Below are 12679 nucleotides of genomic sequence, written 5' to 3' on the forward strand. Positions count from 1 at the left end.
TCATTGGCCGGCTAATGGGCGGTTTCCGTCTCAGGGGATCATGGGATACGCAACGACGGCAATGGCAACGAGGTGGACAACCACGTCATCGGAGATCTCGCGATACTCCTGGGCGTGGAAGCCGAACGGCTTACCGATGCTCCACACTCGGTTTTCCACGCTACACCGTCGGTCGATCAACGTTTCGGCGCCGGTGCACCGTTCGCGCTGATGATCTTCGTTCGATGCGTCGATTTGTCAGCTTTCTGTAAATGTGTGTGTGTGTATGTTTGCGTGTAAACGCGTCTGTCTATGTATGTAGGTGCGTCGAAGATGCGGAGAATAGATTTCACGTAAATGTATATCCGCGCGAAGCAACGTTCGTTTGTCGAAATCGAATGAAAAATACTACGAGGATCAGATCGATCTTCTTTGACTTGTTAATTCTGCGTGGCATTGGCGTGACAAGTAGACAGACAGATTGTGCACGTCTGTGTATTTATGGAACACCGAGACGCCCGCAAACGTTCAGATTTAATAGCGTTACGTGACGCGAAAATATTAGGCTGTTCCAAAACTTTTATTTTATAAGGTTTCCTTTGATAAGTTTCGTTTTGTAAGGAAATAGTACACATACGACGTCCTTTCTTTTATATTGCTTTACCCATTTATCGTTCTATGGGAACAAAATGGGTCGTAAAGAATTCAATGAAACGATACGAAACAGTAAATGTTGTGTATCCGTTATTTCCTTATAAATAGATCTTCGCGACAAACTAATACATTTACATCGCTCTGTGATATCGTGATACGTTTCTTCATGAATGTTAATTATTAAACAAGTGCAAGTCAATGTACACGTATTTCTCTGACCTATTACGTACTCTGTGAATCGCCTGTACATGTACAGGGTGTCTTGCGTAACACGGTCAGCCGACTAGAGGCTGATCGTATGCACAGCAATACGAAAATGTAGAATGTAAGATCTGCTCGAGCGAAACTTGGTTTTCGAGAAAATCCAGTTGAAAAGTTTATCGCGTATGCTTGAACGTGGCTAATTCCGGACCGGAGAGGAGCAAACTATGGATCAAAGGCTATCGTCTATGTCGTATATGAAAATAAGTGGAAAATGTACGGTACAAGTTTTTCGCGAGATCCGTTTCCGAGAAAAATAACTTTGACAATTTACCATTCGCCTGTATTAAATTCTTCAAATTCTATTCTCTTGGCCGTGCAAGGCTTTAAACGGAAAAATTTGATTCCACATTTTTCACTGATCCTCGGGTGTACAATAACCTTTCGCCGATTATTTGCTCGTACGCGATCGACGATCAGTTCGAGTTTAAATAGGCTTGGCGAATTATTACGATTCTTCGAAACTAGATTTCCCCGGTGGAAAGAATTTTATTTTATTTGGACCAACTTTCGGTTTTACATCTAATTCTCTTCTTTCTATTCTATTGCACTACCATGCAGTTCATTTATAGCGAATTATAAATTATCAACTAATGGCTAAAAACTATCGCAACTTTGGTCTTTAGCCTCCTTCCTGTCGTTTACCCTTCTTTTCTCTATTATCGCTTTCAGTTCCGCTAAACCTTCTCCAGTCTCGTTTAGCGTTTTTCCTACGTCTTTTGGTCCTCCCGTTATTTCACATTCTTCTATTACGTGTCTTAGGTCTTCTTCTTTCCTTTTGCATAATCTGCATCTTTTCTCCCCCTCTTCCTTTCAGTATTCCCTTGCTTTGGTTTGGTGTTCGTATCTGAATCTTGCCAGTATTCTTCTGTCCTTCCATTTCATCCTCCCTTCTAAGTACTTTGGTAATTTCTCTTTGGCTATGTTCCTGTAGTGTACGTTATACTTGGATTCCCTTATCCTTTTCCCCCTCTCTTCTGTTTCTCTCTTTCTTCTTTCTTCTATAATTTGGTCCGCTGTCATTCTTTCTTGCTCTTCTCTTGTTTCCATCTGCGTCTCTCCTTTTCTCACCTCTTCTAGTCCCTTCTTTCTCTTTCTTGCTCTTTTCCCTTCCTGACTATTCCCCCATTCTCTCTATCTCTTTCCTTTATGCACTCCTTTACTAATTCCTTTTTTGATTCTAGTGCATTCTCTTCTCTTTTTAATGCTTTTTCTTTCATTTCTATTAATTTGCATTCCTCTAGCAGTATATAATTTGGGGGAAGAATTTTATTCGACATTTTCAATTAATTTTTGCATGAAAAATCGCCCGGTGGTCCCGGTTGACCACGCTATGCGAGCCACCGTCGAATGTAAATGTACTTCGAAATGTCGAATGCAACTTCCGCATTTACGAAAAAGCACGAGAAAAATTTGAAGCGCCGACTATCGATCAGTTACTTTGCCTTTGAGGATAAATGTCCGACTGCTATGTCGAAGAAAGTTTTGCAAGATCGTATAAAATATATTCCCGCGAGGAATGGAATCAAGACGATGAAGAATTCAATAAGAAATAGCGGCCACGAAAATACGTATAAGATAACGTTAGGGCGAGGTGAATTCGAGCTATCCGTTTAAATTGCTTTTCTGTAAATGTTCGAATATTTCACGAGCATTAAATATTATTTACGGTTATTATCCCGTTAGTTGGGAACATTCGTTCGAACGTCTTACGTGCGTTAAAAACATTCTATGAGGCTATCTTTTCGTTAGTTAGAGCGGCGCACGCGATTGTCGTTTCAGCGCCATATATTCGTATTAAACAAATACGTACGGGAATAATTTAAACGCTGACGTGAGATTAAAGGTTGTTGAGGGTAATCTGACATTTCGCAGTGTCGCACGCAATATCTGCTCGCAATGTGCTCGCCTGCGCCAACGTCAACGACCGAATTCTTTTATTTCCAAAGCGTTTCCATTATTCGTGGTGTTTTCGTTAGGAGAAAAAAGCGTAGGAAAACGAATGTAAAAAGGGGGGAATATAGGAGGAATAAAAGGCCGCGAAACAGGGTGGAATAAAAGGCGGGAATATAGGCATTACACACGAGTATTGGACGATAAAGAAAACTAAAGGCAGATGCGTTTAAAATTTGGATCAACGTTGAAAGCTTGCCAGCGTGCTGCGAGTTGCAATATCGAGGCGTAACAGCACGCTGCGATATTCAGTTGTGGCGTACAGTTTTAACAACCAGATATATTATTGAACTTTACTATACGTTGCCACGGATTAGGAAATGGAATTGTCATGAATTATATTATTAACGAATTACGTTAAATCGTATTCGGCCATAATGGCCGAATAAAATACCAAACAGCGAAATATTGCGCTGTACTGCTAACGAAGAAGGAGAAATATGAAATTCTAATAGGTAATAAATTATGCACAACGAGCGGCTGTTAATTCGATGACGATAATACCGACGATACTATAAAATTAGTAGAATAAGCGGAATATTAAAAAAGAAGCGAAATATCACACGCCCGCGGCTTGAATTCTGATCTCGATCGACCTCGATCCTGCCGCAAATACAATTACCGTAAAATGCATTCGTCGTAACGACAGAAGCGACTTATCTCTTCTTTATTTCCAAGTAAACTGTTGGACGGTTTCTAAGGGGGTGAGTGCATTCGTAGAAATCTTAAAGGCGAAATCTCGGCTTAATTGATATTAAAAGCGGCAACGATAACGGGAAGAAACGCGCGGAAGAAAAGTTGAAGGAGAGCGCGGCGATGGAGGAAATTTTATTCGTCAGTTTATCGGAGTCCGCAAATTTACCGCGTCCAGCTAATTTTCGTCACGAAAACTCTCTCGACCCGCCGGCTTCTGTCGCGTCATTCCTTCTTTTTCCCCCTGCTTTACATAAAATAACCGCTTTGAAACTACCCGCGGCGCGCGGTAACGAACGCAAGAAAAGGGACGAGGAGAGAGAGAGAGAAAAAAAAGGAGGAAGCAGAGTAGAAGGAAATGAGAGAAAAAGAGGAAGGAGAACGAAGCCGGTTAACGGCACAAAGGCGAGTTTCCATGGAGCAGGGTGAGAATGGAGAACCACACCTTACCTTCTGCCAGCCTGTGCCAGCGACCCTGCCCTTCTTATCGTAATTGCGACTCGCGGTGATCGATCGTTCGTCTTCGCGGCGCATTATCATGCGCGTCGGCTTGCTTCCATCGGAAAAATTCTCCTGGTCGTCGGAGATTCTACCGCGCTAATTGAATTTACAGAGGGAGGTCGGACTGTCGTGTCGAGTGGAAAATTCAATTCGACGCTAAAGGTGCTTTTATCCTTCCCTCGACTTCCATTCGAACGCACTTACCGGCCGATCGACCGACCACGACCGAGGTGAATCCCATTTTGGTCGTCGCTACCGGTTCACAGGGAATCAAGAAAGAAACGAGAAGAAGATAAAGGGACGGTGATTCGTTCTGGATCTCGGCTTTGAAACGAGCGACGCCAACGATTCCACGTTCTTCCTCCATGTTCAACGTCCGCTTGCTGCGTACTGCTATTGGGCTGGCAACTATGTGATTGCGGATTTTCTCATTAGATGGTATCGACAAAGTCCGCAATCACTTGGTTGCCAAGCCAATAGAACTAACTGTTTTTTTTTTTGCTTCACGGCGTTTCGAAAACCCATTCAGCTGGACAATTCGCGCGACAGTGTCTCGATCGTAGACGAAATTAAAGAAACTGTCGCGTATCGGAGGAGGTTCGACGAGGAGGAGGAACGCGAGACTAGTACGGTGGACCGAGACGTTTCGGAAATGGAAAGCTCATGGAAGAGGGAATCGTTGAGAAACATTCTGCTTGGAGGAAGAGGGAAAGCAGAGGGTGAAACTCGAAAGGTGGCTAATAATGTGGTTCAGTGGACACGAACTACATTCGTCTACGAAAGTCATTGAGCTTCTGTTTCGAAACGACCGACAAAACGATAGGATCTGTTTAATAACGAGCAAGGAACGATTTTATGTCCGACTTGTCGATAAAATTGTACCATTGACGCGTTTACATAATTATTTTATAGATTCGACGAAAATAATTCACGGTAACATCCAGATGCGATATAATTCAGTGGGATTGAAATTTTCTTGGAGATTCAAACGAAGCGTCTTTGTCGAACTTCTCGTCCGCCTTGGAACTATAATAATCTTTATGCTGCATAAACTTCCGTGCAAGTTCCACCGCGGAGAATACGCGTTTGTTAGAGCATGTTAAACTCGGTGACCCAATTGCAAACTATCTGCGACCAGGCAACGCACCGACTCCGTCCTTATGTCAAATTACGCTAACGTAAATTTAGTCTGGCTCGGTTCTGTCAGTCGTTAAAACCTTTAAGGATGCTCCTGTCGTACAATTAGATAACGAGCCCTTTTCGACCACCGGAATAGTCGACATCTTGTTGGATTATCCCAAAATTTGTATCGGAATATGTTTGTCGAACGTTGCGATGCTCTTGTCTGTTGTCACGTGACTACATCCCCCGAGAAGCTTTCCTATATTTAGACGAAAAAAACTACCTCCAAGACTAAAATAATATGCCAATAATCTATCACATGAAAAGAAAAATAGGGATCAAAATTATACTCTACGAAGAAAACTTAAATGGACAGACCGCAGACACTAGGTGGAGATACAATATGACCCTCTCCCTCTGAAAGACACTAAAGACAAGCACAGAAAAAGCACAAAAAAATATTGGTGGATACCGAATCCATAATAAAATAAGAGAGAAAACCATTAAACCGACAGAACTCAATTCTGCCCCCGTATAACACAGGCGTGAACATTGTAAATATTGTAAATTTTGTAAATAAACCTATTTAACATCCCCCTCCCTCTCATCCCGCCCCTCCCCAAAGTTACACAGCACCCAAAAAGCAGACTACCGAAGCGTCCTGTTTTGCGACCAAGTTTTCAGGACAGAAAAAACAACTAAAAACGAAATCGCATAAAAGCTCCGCTCCCCAGCGGCTTAAATCCAAAGAATATATTAAAACACAAAAAATGTAAATGTACTTTTGCTTAACACATCTTATCAAAATTCATAGTGTATTGTGAATACCCAAATGTATTAAAATGTATCTTGGTCTAATAAACGTTATTTAAAAAAAAAAAAAAAATCTTGTCCGTTGTCACAAAGCTGACCGTATCTTTTTGTTCTCAATATCTTGTCCGAATTGAATCCAGCGGAAACTCCGCATCGGTTTTCTAAATTTGTACATTTTCGAACCTTACGATTTTCAAGCTTGCAAATTTTTGAACGTTCCAGTGTTCGAATAATCAAACTGTCGGGTCTTCTTGTATCTTCTAACAATACTTGTCAAGCAACTACTATCCTCCTATGATAATACGAAAGAATCTTGCGCGCAAAGGGATTGCGACAAGGGTTTCCAATAGCGGCCATTATTTTACACAAGATTTAACGAGTACTTCGCGATTTCAATCTCGCTCAACAGCGATCTTAACTCCGCGTAAATTCCGGTAATTTAACAAGTGGAGCGAACGCTCAGTTAATGGTAAATCGAAACGTCTCGGGGAACCATTTCTCAGAGACGCGGTGAATAATTTCGTTCGCGAGGAACAGTCGATTAATGCAAGCATTTAACGCTAACATTATCAAGCCCGGTCAAATGGCTGGTTTCAAAATTGAATTTCAAAATTCATCGTTATTTCTTTCGTTCGTCTAACATTACGTTGATTCTTATATTAAACAAACATTGAGACTAAAATTGAGACAGAAATTGCAGTTAGACGAACGAGAGAAATAACAACGAATGTACAATTTTAAATTAAACATTGAAATCGGTCATTTTTCACCGGGCCTGGTAAAGTTAGTCTCAAACAACAAGTGGTCCCAGCCGTTGACTATAATGTGTACAATACGCGTGTGGATATACAGGGTGGTTTGTAACTGGTGGTACAAGCGGAAAGGGGCTGATTCTACGCGAAAAAAGAAGTCGAAAATATAGAATAAAAATTTAAAAATTTTAAAATTTTAAAAATTTAAAAATTTTAAAAATTTAAAAATTTTAAAAATTTAAAAATTTTAAAAATTTTAAAAATTTTTAAAATAACGTCAATCGAGACAACGATCTACAGTGAGATCCGTTATAACGAGACGTACCGAGCGAAAATTCAAAGTCGATTTTCTCGAAAACGAAGTCTCAAACGAAAAATTGTTATTCTATATTTTCGACTTCTTTTTTCGCGTAGAATCACCCCCTTTCCGCTTGTACCACCAGTTACCAACCACCATGTATATGCGGCGTGGAAACCGATCGATTCGCTTCGATTCTCGTTGCTCGGTTTACGTTGTTTGAACGAACGATGACGCGAGAAAATGATAAAATAATACAATTCGTCTGAAGGGATGCTTCGTATACGACCGAGTAACGCTTCCGTCGAATTTGCCTGCACACGCGACACGTAATTTTTTTTATCACCAAACGTACATTTTGAATAAATTTAATTTTCAATTTTTATTGGAAGCCGTCGTTTGCTTTTGCAACTGTTTCAAGTTATTGTGAGATTGCTGTTTCATATACATACACGTTTACGTGATACTCGAAGGCGCGAGAAATGCGGAGAATTTAGGTAACACGGGCAAACCATAGAAAGCGTCGAAACTGTAGAAACCAGTGTAATATTTCGCCAAGTAAAACGACAAAATTCTCTACCTAGGTTCCATTTTCCTCGTTACATTTATACAAAAACATGAATTTGCATAATTATCCGCAGTTTAATTATCGTAAGTGGGCACGCTTCTACAAATGAAGACTTCTCGCGGTTCTTTTTTATACGTAAACGTAGGTATACGTTCTCCGTTACGTGGTCTGTAAAGTATTCTTAGCTGTCGTTTTTTTCTTTTTTTTTAATCCTTCCCCGAAGAAACGTTGATCGAGTTATTAAAAATGCCAACGTGTTTATTCGTTGCACCTATTTTGATCGGAGAAAGACCACGTTAAAACGGAAACGGGCAAGAGAAGGCACATCCAGCGTTTCTGCGAGTTGCAGAAAACTACGATAGCTCTTGAAACTGGAAAATATTCTATTAGAATAAGTGTGTTACAGTTGTAATTCGATCGAAAATTTCTTGATGAAAATGTAGATAGTGCGGGTCTGTTAAACCGGAAAGTTAGACCGCTCGATCATCGAAATTGTTCATATTTACGAGGGTTCAACGATATCCGTTTATTTTGTAATTACGCGGCCGGTATAATTACCTTGATCATGCTAGTTGTTAATATCACAGGGACAAACGGCTCGACCAACTAATTTCATAGAGTATTATCGTTGCAATTACGATATTCATGGAATTACGAATACGTCCAATCTAACCCTTCTCGATCAACGTTCCACTTGTCAACAGATTCCTCGAACATCAGGAACGCAATGTCGATACGATGCAACATCTTCAACTTGTGGAAACCGTGGATAAAGTTAAATTTTAAGAGAAAGTTGCACGCACGTTCAAACATGAAATATAAATGTTTTTGGGCTTCTACCTTTGACGATTATTCTGAAAATTCTTTGAGCAATTATAAATTTTACGTGTCGTTTTTATTCATCGTGTTTATCTCCTTTGAAAAAGTACATTTCCATCAAGTTTCCATTCAGAATTCCAATTATTCAGGCGCACAGAAACGAAAAGCAAATCAACCTTCACCCGACCACCATGCTTTTCAGTCTGTAAATTTTCAAATTAAAAATGCCCCGAAACTTCCTCCCCACTCGGCAAGTAACTTCGAGTAAAATGAATAATTACGAATGTTTAATATTTCTCGAACCTAACACCGAACACTGAATACTTTACCAATCCTATTAGCTATTAATTAGTAATATAGCGTATATCGATAGCAAGATTAATAATGCTGACTCATTAATGGCACGAATAATATTTTATGGACGTAGTGATGAAGGTATCTGTCGTTTTCTAAGACATTTGTCGTTTAATGAGAAATACCGAATATCTTACACAATTAGGCTGCCGGCAATTATGGAAATTCGCGAGAAGCGCAATTTAAGAAATGATCAGAAAAGTTTCTTTCCTTTTATAAAGAAATGTGACGGAGGTGCAGTTGGAGCTAGGTGAAAAGGGAATGAGCGTTTCGTCCCGAGACTACCGGTGGACTCGTCGGTAAGGCTATGCCCGGTAGTTCCTGCCTTAGACGTAGAGGGAGTCTCGCTAGGTGCGGTATTTGTATCAATCGTCCGTATATTCGACCGCTAGCGAGATAGACAGACTCGTCGTCGTAGCCCTCTGGTGTTGGCGGTTGGTACCCGCGGATCGCCCTGGAGGTGTTGCGCCGCGTTGATGCCTCGACCTGTCGGCGTCCTATTGACACCGATCCGCCACAGAAATAATGAATGCACAACATTATTCGTTTTATGTTATTTTATCGAATTACGTATACTCCATTGTGTTTTATCAAAATAAAGACACAACGTTTGACAGATTAGGTTTCGTGTTTGTATAAAGATGCATCGTTGTGAAAGACGTGTCTGTAAAAGAAAGACACTTTTCGGACAACCTAACGCTACAACAGGCGTTACGCTTCCGACATGCGTCTACTTTTCTCACATTGTACGCGTTCTATGCGTCTTTACGTTCTCAAACTTCTCGTAAACGCGTCAAACGTCCACTTATAATACCCACGCGTATTTCCAGATTTCATGCGAACCTGATCGACATGATCGCGATAGTCAAGCTCCGTAACAGTGTTAATTTTCAAAGTGTATCGCGTAACGAACATTTTTCCGTGTCGTATCTCTAAAAAGCGTCTACGAACGTTCGAATATTTTCGTTGGTCCGTGTGCTTTTTACTAGCTCGTTGCATCAAGAATTTCGATTTTCTAATTAGATTCTGCCACGGGCAAGAGCCAACGATCGGAGCAAGCTTAAAAATAGTCAGCGCCCGTGGAAAACGTAACGAAGTTCCTGCATCGTTGGATGCAATATTTAGCGAAATCGGCGAATGCTAGCAGCGGAAAAATCTTTTCATGGAGCCATGAATACTTCAGTCGCATCGACCCGCGTCGAAGATTCCAAGTTGCGTCGGAACGAGCACGAAAAGAAGAACAAGCAAAGCCAGAGAAAATCGGACAGAAGGAGCAAACGAAGAAACGAGAACGTCGGTTCGTTAGAACACGAATTTCGAGCGCGAAGTTTCCAGATTTTTGCTTAGAAACTCGTTTCACTTGGTTTCAGCGTGAACGTCTAACGTTTCTCGATTAAAACCGTTAATATGTATTTTATATTCCAGGAATCTGATATCTTCAATACGACACGCTGAAAGATATCGTTTCGACAACGCGAGAGCGAGGTTTTCGTCCCTTTCTTCGGATCAATTTCGCTCGCGCTCTTTGCGTTTTAGCAGTTTCTTAAAGACGGTTTATCAATTTTTCACGAGGAACTTTCTTAGAAGAGGCAACAGACTCGAACGCGATTTCTTTGCTCGGCGTAAATCTTTCAAGTTGCTTCTGAAAAATTATCCTCCCGAATTCAAGCACTCGTTCGAAGATTCTTTTTTGAGATCTTCACGAACGAAGCGGTAAACCGTCGCCTGTTCGAGTTTCGTCGATCGTTCGATTCACCAAGCCACGAAACAGCGCCTAAAGCTCGGGCAAACGTTCCCACAGCCTCGTCAATTTTACCCTCCGGTTAAACTTTCATCGGTTCGTTTCTAAATAGCTCGCGGATCCAGCGAATCCATCGATCACATGGTCGTTCTACATTTTCATACCGGTTTGATGCAGATTTCGCGTCAATGATGTTCTACGAATCGCGATTCGCTTGGTCGACGTTGGCACGTTACACTGGCTCATTATCTCGTTGTGGTTTGCGGCTCGTTTATTATCTCGTTACCAATCGGTCGCTTAAGTTCCATGTAAACTACGATAAAGTTTGGATGTTGGTCGTTTGCCGGCGAGCTCGTGGAACGACCACTTAATACGGAAAACTTGCAGCCTCTAATCAGGCTAAAGTATTTCCAAGCTAAATATTACAGGAAATCGCTGTTTAATCGAATCAACGAGTTTCGGTGCGAGCAACGAGGCGAATATAAAACGAAACGACGAGTGTACCCTGAGAAGCATATAGCTCGAATTGTCGCGTATTTTTCCAGCGATTGGAAAAATTCGAAAGGTCGGTGGGAAAGTTCGTTTCGATTTACATTTCCATTCGATATACCTTTTACCGAGTTACATAGGTGCCATTTTCTTCCACGATCTTTCTTCATCATTCACGCCACTTCGATATTCCATCGTTGCACAATCTCTCAGGTTTTAATACGATTTTTTACCAAATTCTTTAAAACTTGCAACGAACTTTCCGAGCCAGCAATATAGTTAGATGCATCTAACGTACTGACGATGGTTTCGTATTGTTCAGACGCAAAGACGCATTCGTAACAATTTCTTTATGCCATCCATTGCTTTCTTTACTGTTTTATTCGACAGTAGTTTCATTTTTTTTAAGATACAGCACGAAATATCTAAGACGCGAACGTGTTAACGATCCCACGTCGTGGCAGAAACGAGTGAGAGAGAGAGAGAGAGAGAGAGGGAGAGGAACGACAGAAACGAATTTCATCAAATTTTTAACGCGTCTGTGAGTTCCAATCGATTCCTTTCGTTTCTACGTTCGTCAAACTCTTCGCGATTCTAATTAGAACTTTGACTCTGCGGTTTTATCATATTTTAATCGCTTTAAAAGTAGCAGTTATGCTTCGTGGTAAACACGATGAAATATTTCCACTTACAGCTCTCCTCTAAATAACGAACAAACAAACGGACCATTCTTTCCACTGTCCATCAGCATCGTATTAGGTTGTCCGGAAAGTGTCTTTCTTTTACAGACACGTCTTTTACAACCACGCATTTTTCTACAAACATAAAAGCCAATCTGTCAAACGTTGTGATTTTTATCTCGATAGAACAAAATGGATCGTACGTAATTCGATAAAATAATATGAAACGAAAAATATTGCGCGTCCATTATTTCCTTGTAAAACGAAAGGAACTTTCCGGACGACCTAATGCTTTCGATCAGCGAAATATAATCATGCGGTAACGATACTATCCGGCGAATATTAATCAATTACTCTGTCGCGTGTCTCTCTTTAGCCGAAAGGGAAGGAATCTGACGTGGAAATAAATTTCCTCGAGTCTGTCACGTCGCAGAGGTTCTTTCGCGTTTAATCCGCGGCTTTTCAACCGTTCGAGACGTAGGTGACGGGAGGCGAAATTTAATTTCAGGGGAACAGTCTCGAAGAGGCTCCGACATCTTCGGTTTTAATTGCTCAGCGAGAGGCATCGATCGATGGAGAACGTGACGATAATGTTAATCGATGAATCGTCGCGCGTCTCCAACGACTCGAACGTATGGCAGCATCGAGACATTTGCATCGATCTTTTATTCATGCGAGTTTCGTTCGAAGGAACACGCGATCAAGCCGAATTATTCGTAGATTCGTCCATTCTTTTTCCAATTTTATGCTCGTTCGCTGTGGCTTCGCCGAGAACAAAGAATGAGTCCGACTTTATGGTAGTTCGAGGTATTACAAATCTCGATCTCCATCAAGATAAATATTATTAATAGTACGAATAGTAGAAATACTTCGGGTACGAGTTATTGTCGGAGAAATAGTTTGAATAAATACCATTACGTTAATACGCGTGCATGTATATGTATAGTTTATTTTCCAGCGAAGCATCAGGTTCTCTACCATTAAATTCCGTCGTATCGTCGA

The 12679-nt window shown here is 41.0% G+C and overlaps 1 protein-coding gene and 1 pseudogene across 3 annotated transcripts in view; both read right to left on the reverse strand.

Annotated features, from left to right (window-relative positions):
• Positions 1-12679, reverse strand: part of LOC117241752 (chondroadherin-like protein) — a 170721-nt gene that overhangs the window by 14849 nt on the left and 143193 nt on the right. The window lies entirely within an intron of this gene.
• LOC117241810 lies at positions 1492-4074 on the reverse strand (annotated as a pseudogene).

The sequence above is a fragment of the Bombus vosnesenskii genome, unplaced genomic scaffold (assembly GCF_011952255.1).
Source record: "Bombus vosnesenskii isolate JDL3184/JDL3185 unplaced genomic scaffold, Bvos_JDL3184-5_v1.1 scf7180000016261, whole genome shotgun sequence".
Lineage (NCBI taxonomy): Eukaryota > Metazoa > Arthropoda > Insecta > Hymenoptera > Apidae > Bombus > Bombus vosnesenskii.